The following is an 11139-nucleotide window of genomic DNA, read 5'->3' as shown; positions in this document are numbered from 1 at the left end:
TTATGTCTTCATGATGGATCGTCCCGTTAATCATTATGTAGTGTCCTTCTTTGTCTTTTATGGTGGATTTTGTTTTAAAGTCTGTTTTATCTGAGATTAGTATTGCCACTCCTGCTGTTTTTTGGTAGCTGTTTGCTTGATGTATTTTTCCCATCCTTTGCTTTTTAATATATTTATATTTTTGTTTCAAAGGTGTGTCTCTTGTAGACAACATAGTGAGGGATCCTGTTTTTTTATCCATTCTGTCACTCTCCATCTCTTTATGGGTGAATTGAGGCCATTTACATTCAGTGTAATTACTTATAGGGATGAGTTTATTGCTGTCATTTTGTGGTGCTTTTTTTGTGGTGCTGATGCTTTCTTTGTTCCTCTTGCTCTCCTGTGCTGAATTCCTTTTGTTTGTGGATTTTTTTTTTTTCATTTCTTCTGTTTTTGTAGGTTTTGTTTTTACTGAAGCTTTATGTTTTTCTTCTTTATTTGATGAGTAGGTTTGTTAACTTTCTTTGTGGTTGCCTTGAAATTTACCCTTATCTTGCTAGGTTTGAACCAATCTGTTATTACTTGGTTTCATCTTGCCTTCATCTCCATTAGAAGGTTCTATACCTGCACCTTTTGTTCCCTCTTTTATTGTTCTGAAGTTCTTGTCATTTATAGATTAATCTGTGTGGTTCCCTCTTGTAATTCTTTTTATTTTAGATAGTCCTTGAGAGTTCATTTCCTAGGTTGCTATCTAGCTGGCACGATCCTGCATCCTAAATTCAACCTGTGGTCTGATGTTGTTTGTTCTCAGATCGAAGGACTGTCTTTTATAATTCTTGTAAGTTTTGTTTGGCTTTTATGTAGTCCCCTAATTTCTGTTTACCTAGAAATGTCCTAACTTCACCATCATATTTGAATGAGAGTTTTGCAGGATATATTACTCTTGGCTAGCAAATTTTTCTTTCAAAGTTTTCTATATGTCATCCCGTTGCCTTTTTGCATTCGTGGTTTCTGCTGAATAATCTGAGCTTAGTCTTATTGTTTCTCCTCTGTATGTGACTTTTTGTTTTTCTTGAGCTGCTCTCTGGATTCTTTGTTTGTCTTTGGTTTTACCGAGTGTGTTTATAATATGCCTTGGTGATTTTCTTTTGGGGTCTATCCTATATGGGGCTCGCTAAGCTTTTTGGAAGGTCAACTTTTCATCTTTCATGATATTAGGGATGTTTCCTGTCAGCAGTTTTTCAATGATTCTCTCTGTGTTTCCTGTTTTCTCCCCCTCTTCTGGAACTCCGATCACTCACAAATTTTTGGTTTTGATTGTATCCCACATAATTCTCAGGGTTTCTTCATTTTTCTTCATTCTTTTTTCTGATGTTTTCTCAGACAGAGTTGTGTCCAAGTGTTTCTCTTCAATTTTGCTGATCCTGTCTTCCATCATTTCAAACCTGTTCCTCAGCCTTTCTATGACACTGTCCATTTCTGAAATCTTGTTGTTTACCTTTTGGATTTCTAAGTGTTGTTTCTGTATGATTTCTAGTTATGAGTTTATTTTTGCATTTTGTTCCTGTATTATTTTCCTGAATTCTTTCATTATTTTGTCTGTATTTTCCATGAATTTGTCTATTTTTTCCTCTTTTTTTCTGCTTTTTGCTTCAACTCTTGGATACCTCTGAATATTAGAGATTTGAATTCCCTATCAGGTAGTTATAGTGCATTTTCTTCTACTGGAAAGTTATCTTGTGTGTTATTTTGGACCTCTACTGGAACCATCCTTTACTGTTTTTTTTTTTTTTTTTAATAACTTTTGATATTATCTGCTGTCTTCAGGACATTCAGTAGTTATTTTCCTCGTTTACTGATTGTAGATTTGTTTGTTTTGCCCTGCTTTTTAGTTTTATTTGGCTATGTCTGAGCAGGCAGGCTGTGCATTCTTTGTTGTTTTCTTGTCTGTGGGCACAATACTTTGCACCTCCTTCTCCAATGGGCAAGGTCAGTCACTCAGCTATAGTTAGCAGGGCGGGTCCAGCTGAAGGGGAGTTGCTGGGATGGGCTGTTTGTGGAAAGTACTAGGGCTGACAGGGCTAGCCAGGAATCAGTGCAGGGCAAGTTCCAGTAGGTCATGCCTGTGCAGCTCGGGGGTGTGATTTTCAGCACATTGTACAAGTAGGCAGGAAGGAGTGGGGAGATTGTGATGTGTGGAGCTAAGATGGTTATGGGAAGGAGGAGAGAAAGGAGAGAGTAATAGGAGCCAAAAACATACAAACAGACAGAAGAGAGTGCTAAGAGAGCTTGCCGTTACAGTGGAGAGATAAGTGACTGAAAAATGCAGAAAAACAAAAAGGAAAAAAGAAAGAAAAAGTGTAAAATAGAGAAAAAAAGAAAAGAAAAGCCCCCAGGGATCCCAACTGTGTGGCTTGGAGGACTGGAAAGTGGCTCCCAGTCTGTGAATTACAGCCTGGCTAGAAGGGGTAGAGGAGTCACACAGCACCAGGTATTCAGGAGGCAGGAAGAGAAGATAAGTATAGAGAGACAAGACAATGAGAAATAAAGAAAGACAAAAAGGGAAAAAGAGACAGAGGAAAAGAAAACAAATAAAATCAAACAAAGAAACAACAACAACAACAACAAACAAAAAAAGAAATACCCCCCAATTCCCTCTTTGCATCTGCACAGATTGAGGGAGTAGCTTCCAAGCTGTGCAGTACTGCCCGGCTATAAGGGGCTCCCAAGCCAAGAAAAGAAAAAGAAAACAAATAAACAGACAATTCAAAACAGAACAAATCTAAACAAACAAACAAAAGCCCCGGGGATCCCACCAGCATGGTGGCATGGGCTGGGAAGCAGTTCCACAATCAAGTGGAGTTTCACAGCCTTTCAGAAAGAAGCAAAGATAGCACTTGGAGCCAGGTATTTGAGAGAAATGAGGGGGAGGTGGTGAAAGGTATGGAAGAATCCAAAAGAAGCAGAAAAAAGCAATACCAGCAACTAACAAATGGCACTCAGGGAGCTGCCAGTGCAGGTCGATGGAATCCAAGCAGCACAGGAGTGAAGCCAGTGCCTCCTGGCCAAGAGACTGTGGCCGCAGGAAGCAGAGAAGGCTGAGTGGGCATGAAGAAGGGTTGGGGGTGGGAAAGAGTATATAGCTGGTTACTGGTAGTTCTGTCTCCTGCTGGGAGCTCCATGAAGCTGCTTTCCTGTACTCCCTGTTCACCTATCTCCTATAGGAGTCCAAGATGGCAAATTCGTGCTGCCTTAGCTGATAGGGGACCTCTGCATGTATCTCTCCTTGCTCTTTGTTCTCGGTCAGTTTCTTATTCCATTCGGTGCTTGACTAACTTCTTTATCTCTTCATTTGATGCTTAGGGTTTCAGGATTGACTTTTGTCTCTGTTTGACTTAGTTTTTCAGATCTGTGCTGTGGAGGGACGGCATGGTGCTTCTGTCTATAGAGCCGTGTTGCCCAGAAGTCTCTCCAAAACTTCAAATTTTGCCTCTTATGTTGTTGTTACTTACCGTCGAGTTGGCTCTGACTCATGGTGACCTTATATAAAATAGAACAAAATAATGTCCTGTCCTGTGTCATTTTCATGACCATTGGTGTGTTTAAATTGATTGTTGTGGCTACTGTGTCAATCCTTCTTCTTGAGGGTTTTCCTTGGCCCTCTACTTTACCAATCATGACATCCTTTTCTAACCATTGGTCTTTCCTGATGATATGTCCAAAGTCCTCTAATTATGGGTAAGAACAGTGTAAATATTGGAGGCTCTTTTGAAAGAAATCTTTAAAATGATATTTATCCTTTTAACCACACTAACCTAGAAAACACAGTGCATAAAACATAAAATTTTTTAGAATCACTTAAAAACTATTTTCAACCTTATTTATTAACAGTGTGAGTTTGCACAAATTACAGTAACTTAGTCTCATATTCCTTATCTGTTGAATGGGGATATTTATATTTATTTCATAGAATGGTTGTGAAAAAAATCACATTATGTTTATTACACTTATTAGAAAATTTTTTTTCTTATGAAATGAATAGAGAGAGAGAATAGTGGAAAGAGTGATGGAAATATAAATTTTTTAAAAAATAAATATTTTATTGAAGTAAAATATTAAATGAAGAAATATGCAAAAATTGTAAGTGTACATCTTGACAAATTTTGATGAAGTGAACAGACCCTTAAGATCACCTCTCAAAATAAGCAATGAAATATTCAGGAAACTTCACTCAGGCTCAAAGTCAGTCATTACCTACCCCTTATTAATGAAAAGCAATTAATATTCTTACTCTTACCATCAAACATGAGATTTGCCTGTTTATTAGGAAGATGAATAGTATCATTAAGTATACACTCTTTTGTGTCTCGCTTCTTTCATTTAATATTCTGTATAATGGTTATAACATTTACTTATATCATTACATGCCCATTGTTTTACTGAATTCCTTGATGAATAATGTTAATTTATATAAATATAACACCCTTTCCACTGTCAGTGGGCATATAGGTTATTTTCAGAGTGAGGATTTAATAGTTTCTCAGTGAACATTGTCTTACATGTCTCCTGGTGAATACATATACACATTTCTATTGGATATTCCATCTAGGAACAGACCATCAATTGCTCATATGCAAGTTCAAGTTGAAGCTGAAAAAAATTAAAACAAGTCTATGAAGCCAAAGTATGAACTTGAGTATATCCCACCTTAATTTAGAAACCATCTTAAGAATAGATTTGATGCATTGGACACTAATGACTGAAGACCAGAAAAGTTCTGGGATGACATCAAAGACATCATATATGAAGAAAGCAAAACATAATTAAAAAGACAGGAAAGAAAAAAAAGACCAAAATTTATGTCAAGGAGACTCTGAAACTTGCTCTTGAATGTAGAGTAGCTAAAGTGAACAGAATAAATGATGAAATAAAACAGCTGAGCAGAAGATTTCAAAAGGTGGCTCGAGAAGACAAAGGTAAGTATTATAATGAAATGTGCAAAGAACTGGAGTTAGAAAACAAAAAGGGAAGAACATGCTCAGCATTTCTCAAGCTGAAAGAACTGAAGAAAACACTGAAGCCTCTAGTTGCAATATTGAAGGATTCTATGGGCAAAAAAATTGAATGATGCAGGAAGCATCAAAAGAAGACAGAAGGAATACACAGAGCTGCTGTATCAAAAAGAAGGAGGTAATATATAATCAAGAACTTTTGGTACTGAAGGAAAAAGTCCAAGCTGTACTGAAGACATTGGTGAAAACAGGGCTCCAGGAATTGACACAATACCTTTAAGATGCTTCAGCAAACAGATGCAATACTGGAAGAGCTGAGTCATCTATGCCAAGAAATTTGGAAGACAGCTACCTGGCCAATCCACTGGAAGGCATCTATATCTGTGCCCATTCCAAAGAAAGGTGATCCAACAGAAAACAGAAATTTATCTAGCAATATCATTAATATCACATGCAAACAAAATTTTGCTGAAGATAATTCAAAAATGGCTACAGTCATACATCATCGGGGAACTGTTGGAAATTTGCAGTCAGAGGAGGACGTGGAACAAGACATATCATTGCTGGTGTCGGATGGATCTTGACTGAAAGCAGAGAACACCAGAAACTTGTTTACTTGTGTTTTATTGACTATGCAAAGGCATTCAACTGTGTGGATTTTAACAAATTATGGATAAAGTTGTGAAGAATAGCATTTCCAGAATGCTTATGCTCCTGTGGAACCTGTACACAGACCAAGAGGCAGTCATTTGAACAGAACAAGGGGATACTGCCTGGTTTAAAATAGGAAAGAGTGTGCACCAGGGTTGTATCCTTTCACCATACTTATTCAATCTGTATGATGAGCAATAATCTGAGAAGCTGGACTATGTGAAGAACAATGAGATATCAGGATTGGCGGAAGACTCATTAACAAGCTACAATATGCAGTTGACACAACCTTACTTGCTGAAAGTGAAGAGGACTTCAAGCACTTATTGATGAAGCTGAAAGACTACAGACTTCAGTATGGATTACACCTCAACATAAAGAAAACAAAAATACTCATAACTGGACCAATAAGCAACATCATGATAAACAGAGAAAATCTTGAAGTTGTCAAGGATTTCATTTTACTTGGATTCACAGTAAAACCCCATGGAAAAGGCAGTTAAGAAATCAAATGGTGCCCTGAGAGTATGGACCCCAGACACCCTTTTAACTCAGTACTGAAGTCACTCCTGAGGTTTATCCTTCAGTTAAAGATTAGACAGGCCCATAAAACAAAACAAGACTAAAAGGGCGCACCAGCTCAGCAGCAAGGACTAGAAGGCAGAAGGGAACATGAAAGCTGGCAACGGGGAACCCAAGGTGGAGAAGGGGAGAGTGCTGACATGTCAAGGGGTTGGCAATCAATGCCACAAAACAATATGTGTATCAATTGTTTCATGAGAAACTAATTTGCTCTGTAAACCTTCATCTAAAGTACAATTAAAAAAAAAATAACATTGCATTGGGAAAATTTGCAGCAAAAGATCTTTTTAAAACGCTTTTGTTCCTATTGGAGTAACTGTATACCAGCCATTTTTATGCCTCTGGATCTCAGAGGTAAGGTGTTAGTCTGGTTCTAATGCATTAGCGTCAAAGTGGGTCCCTTTTGAAATGCGTGAAGCTCAGCAGAGAGTTGGCCTCATTATTGTGTAGGTTGAGCATACTACGAAATGATGCTTCCTGGATATATTAGTTTTGTAAACTTTTGCCTTTTCTCCTTTTATTTCTAGCAGATAAGGCTTGCAGGCCTAATTATGGTTTTCCTGTGTGATAGTTAAGGAGCCCTGATGGGTTTGTTTTGGTTTTTCTGTATCATATTTGGAAAACCAGAGGTTCCCCATGTAACCTAAAGAAAAAGCGTCCTCAATAAGTTATTTATATAGCTCTTAGATTGGTAGCACCACAGTGCCACTTGCCTCATTGGTGGCTTGCATTACCCAATCATATTTATCAAAATCCATAAAAGTAACCATAAATTTAAACACACTCAATCACTAGACTTTCATTCTAATACTGAAAACACATGCTATCGAAAAAAAAATTAAGGAGAAAAAAATGTGGTGACAAATTGTTAAAAAAGAATAGATGTCACTTTTAGAATTAAAGGGCACCTGACCCAAGCTATGGTATTTTCAATTACATCATATGCATGCAAAACTGAACAATAAAAAAGGAAGACTGAAGAATTGATGCCTTTGAATTATGGTGTTTATGAAGAATATTTAATATACGATGGACTGCCAGAAGAATGAACAAATCTGTCTTGGAAGAAGTACAACCAGAATGTTCCTTGGAAGCAAGGATGGAGAGACTTCATCTCATGTACTTCGGACATGTTGTCAGGAGGATGTCCCTGGAGAATGACATTATGCTTGGTAAAGTGAAGGGTGAGCGAAAATGAGGAAGACCCTCAAGAGGTATATTGACACGGTGGCTGTGACAATGGGCTCAAATATACCTACCACTGCATGGATGGCTCAGGACTGGGCAACATTTTATCTGTTACTCATGGGGTCCCTATGAGCTGGAGCCAATTTGACAGCACCTAACAACAACAACATGCTATCTAGGCGTGGAATTGTTGGGGCATAGGATAGGCATATGTTCAGCTTTACTAGACCTTTTCAAAACTTTTTCCAAAATTGTATGGCGAATTTGTGTTCCTACCACCAGCAATATATGGGAATTCCAGCTGCTGAACATTTTACCAACACTGTTTTTGTTATTATGCTTTATGTTAATAATTTCAGTAGCTATGTAATGATATCTGAGTACAAGTTTATTTTTGTCCTTCCTAGAAGACTAATCAAGTGGAACACCTCTTCATATCCTTTCTGGCTACTTTGATATCTTCTTTTGTAAATTTTTTGTTCAAATATTTTGCCCATATATTTTTAATTGCAATGTGTGTTTTCCTCTTTTAAATCTGTAGAAGTTCTTTATTTGGGGTATGAATTCTTTATCGGTGTCATGGATTGAGTTGTATCCCCCAAAAATAGCTGTCAGCTTGGCTGGGTCATGATTCCCAGTATTGTATAATTGTGTTATCTGATGTGATTTCCTTATGTGTTATAAACTCTATCACTATGATGAGATTATATGTGATCTCCTTGTATGTTGTAAATTCTATCACTGTGATGAGGTTATACGGATGAGGTTGACAAGATTAGTGTCTTAATGCAATCTCTTTTGAGATATAAAAGAGAGAAGCTAGCAGAGACACAGGGGAACCTCATACCACCAAGAAAGCAGTGTGGGGAGCAGAGCGTGTCCTTTGGACCTAAGGTTCCTGCGCAGAGAAGCTCCCAGACCAAAAGAAGATTGAAGACATGGACCTCCTCCAGAGCCGATGGAGAAAGCATTCTCCTGGAGCTGACACCATGAATTTGGACTTGTAGCCTACTGGACTGTGAAGAAATAAACTTCTCTTTGTTAAAGCCATCCACTTGTGGTATTTCTGTTGGAGCAGCACTAGGTGACTAAGAAGATCAGTGTATGTTTTGCAAATATCTTCTTCCAATTAATGGTTTGCCTTTTTATTGACAGTCTTCCATGTGACTTCTCATCCCCAACTGGCTGGCTCATATTCTTTCATAGGAAAATTTCACGATTTCAAGCATGAGAGCATTCCAAGCCTTTGTTTGTGTCATTTCACTAATGCTCCATTGGCCAAAATAACTCAGTTGGACAATGCTTCATTCAAGATAAGAGAAATAGCCTCCACCTCTTGATTGGAGGAATTTCAAAGCTGTACTGTGAATGCATGTACCTATAGGGATAGAAGGATTTTTTGCTCATGTTTGCAATCTATCTCAGAGCCATAAATATGTATTTTCTACCATTTTATGTCCTATTAACATAGCAGTTTCTCTCTAGAAGGACTATGTCTGCAAGCACCTAAAGGCAGCAGGAATCTTAACTTTACCTTTTAGCTTTGTTCAAACTTCTACCCATCACATGCATCATACACCATCCCATAGGAGCCCTGCTAGTGAAGTGGTTAAGAGCTTGGCTGCTAACCAAAAGGTCAACAGTTCAAATCCACCAGCCACTCCTTCGAAGCCCTATGGGGCAGTTCTACTTGGTCCTTTATGGTTGCTATGAATTGGGATCAATGCAACAGCAACAGGTTTTAGTTGGTATCATCCCAGAAATCTTATGGGAAAAACTGGTCTTACATTTAGGACTCTTCTTGTTTTCAATCACTCATACCAGAGCCACAGATCTACTAATTTACCTGTTGCCTTCTCTTTCCCTCAGTAGTCTCGCTGGTTGGGCGCAGCTCGGTCCTATGCCCATTACCAGATTTGGTAAATGCCTTCAGAGAAGATGGCTGGCTATCTTAGGCACACTCCTTACTGGAAGGGCCTTTCGTTCATTGAAATTTTAGTTCATCTAGTCTTCACTGCTTTGGCGGCTCTCCAAGTCTATTAAAATATAATATTTGCAAGTTTTTTTTTTTCTATTTGTTGCAAGAAGAGCTTTCAGCTGCCATGCCCTATTGGAGTTTAATCAGATGTAGAGTCAATAGCAGTACTTGAAAATTCCTTTTTTTTTTTTTTTTTAATTACTTGTGCTGGCATGCTTGGTAATTTTTAATTGAATCTTAAACATTTAGTATTAAAAATTCAAGACACTCAGAATGATGTTATTTTCCAGTACAGATTTAATTTTGCTTCTGATAAATGGTTAGAAAAAAGGGTATATCACCCTCATTCAGTGTGGGTTTGAACTGATTTGAACCTGAGTTTTATCTTCTGAGAGCAGGACTATTTCATTTATACTTACCCCAAGGGAGTAATTGTTTGGTAGATCCTAGTGAGAGCTTGGCTATTTTCCAGGACCTCTTCTCCTTGAACTATACCTGTACTCTGATTTTTTATATTATTGCTGAGAATTTTGTTTAGCTTCTCAGTCTTTAAAAACTGTTGCTGTCGAGACGACTTAAGGGCACAGAATAATGATTTTTTTTGTGTGTGAGTGTGTGTTTAGGGGATGTTGAGACTAGTATTGGTCATAAAACTTAGATAAAATCAAACACCACAGAAAGTACTAACAGGTGACATTGAGACAGAATTGGCCACGTTTTAGACAATGAGACATAGACTGCATAGTGGGAAGAATCAAGACAGTGGAGAAGAAAGAATTAAGTGGAACTTGTGAATATTGTGAAATATTAGAAAATGATCTTGGAGTCTTAAAAGAAAATCAAGGAATTGTTTACCTTGGGTGACCACATAGCACTTATCACATACTGAAATTAAATATATGTATATTAATATTTTTCAAAGACCACGGTATTATTGAGAGAACAAATGTTCTCATCAATTTTTCTGTTTTTGAATCTAGCAAAATATCTCAATTCTATTCAGCACTCAACAAATATTTATTGTATTAAGTTGAAAAAGAAACTCTTAACTCTATTTAAACGACGCATGCTGCAACTTCTAAGTTAAACATCAGTTTCAAGCTGTGGTTCACACACGTTACATTTCATGATTGGTATTGCATTCTTTACAAACACCTAGCATAGGTAAATCCAGGCAGTCTCCAGGTTATGAACGAAATCCATTGCTAAATGTTATCTTTAATATTTGTAGGTAAGTCAGAACAAGTGTATATAGTTCTTAATTAGCCTTACTTTAGTGAAAGAAAAGGCTCGAAGACTTTTCCATGATTTAAAAGCTGCACGTGCAGCAAGCGAAGGTGATTATTGTGAAGAATTTGTTGCAAGTAGGGGTTGGTTCAATTGTTTCAAAGTGAGAACAAATTTATATAACATTAAAGGGCAAGTATTGAGTTATTTGTAAGTCTGAATTTAGCAACCCAGAGACCTACTGTATACATCTGACTAAGAATAACACTGAATTTAATGTACTTCCCATTGTACAAGCTAAATCTGTAATGTATGTTTCCACATTAAAAAATATGCTCAGTCTTGGGGAACATCTAGCTCAATTGGCATCACACAGTTTATAAAGACAATGTTCTACATTCTACCTTGGTCAGTAGTGTCTGGGGTTTTAAAAGCCTGTGAGCAGCCATCTAAGATACTCCACTGGTCTCATCCCTTTGGGAGCAAGGGAGAATGAAGAGAACAGGATACAAAGAAAAGATT

The sequence above is a fragment of the Trichechus manatus genome, unplaced genomic scaffold (genome assembly GCF_000243295.1).
Source record: "Trichechus manatus latirostris isolate Lorelei unplaced genomic scaffold, TriManLat1.0 scaffold00003, whole genome shotgun sequence".
Taxonomy (NCBI): Eukaryota; Metazoa; Chordata; class Mammalia; order Sirenia; family Trichechidae; genus Trichechus; species Trichechus manatus.
This window is presented reverse-complemented; position numbering follows the sequence as displayed.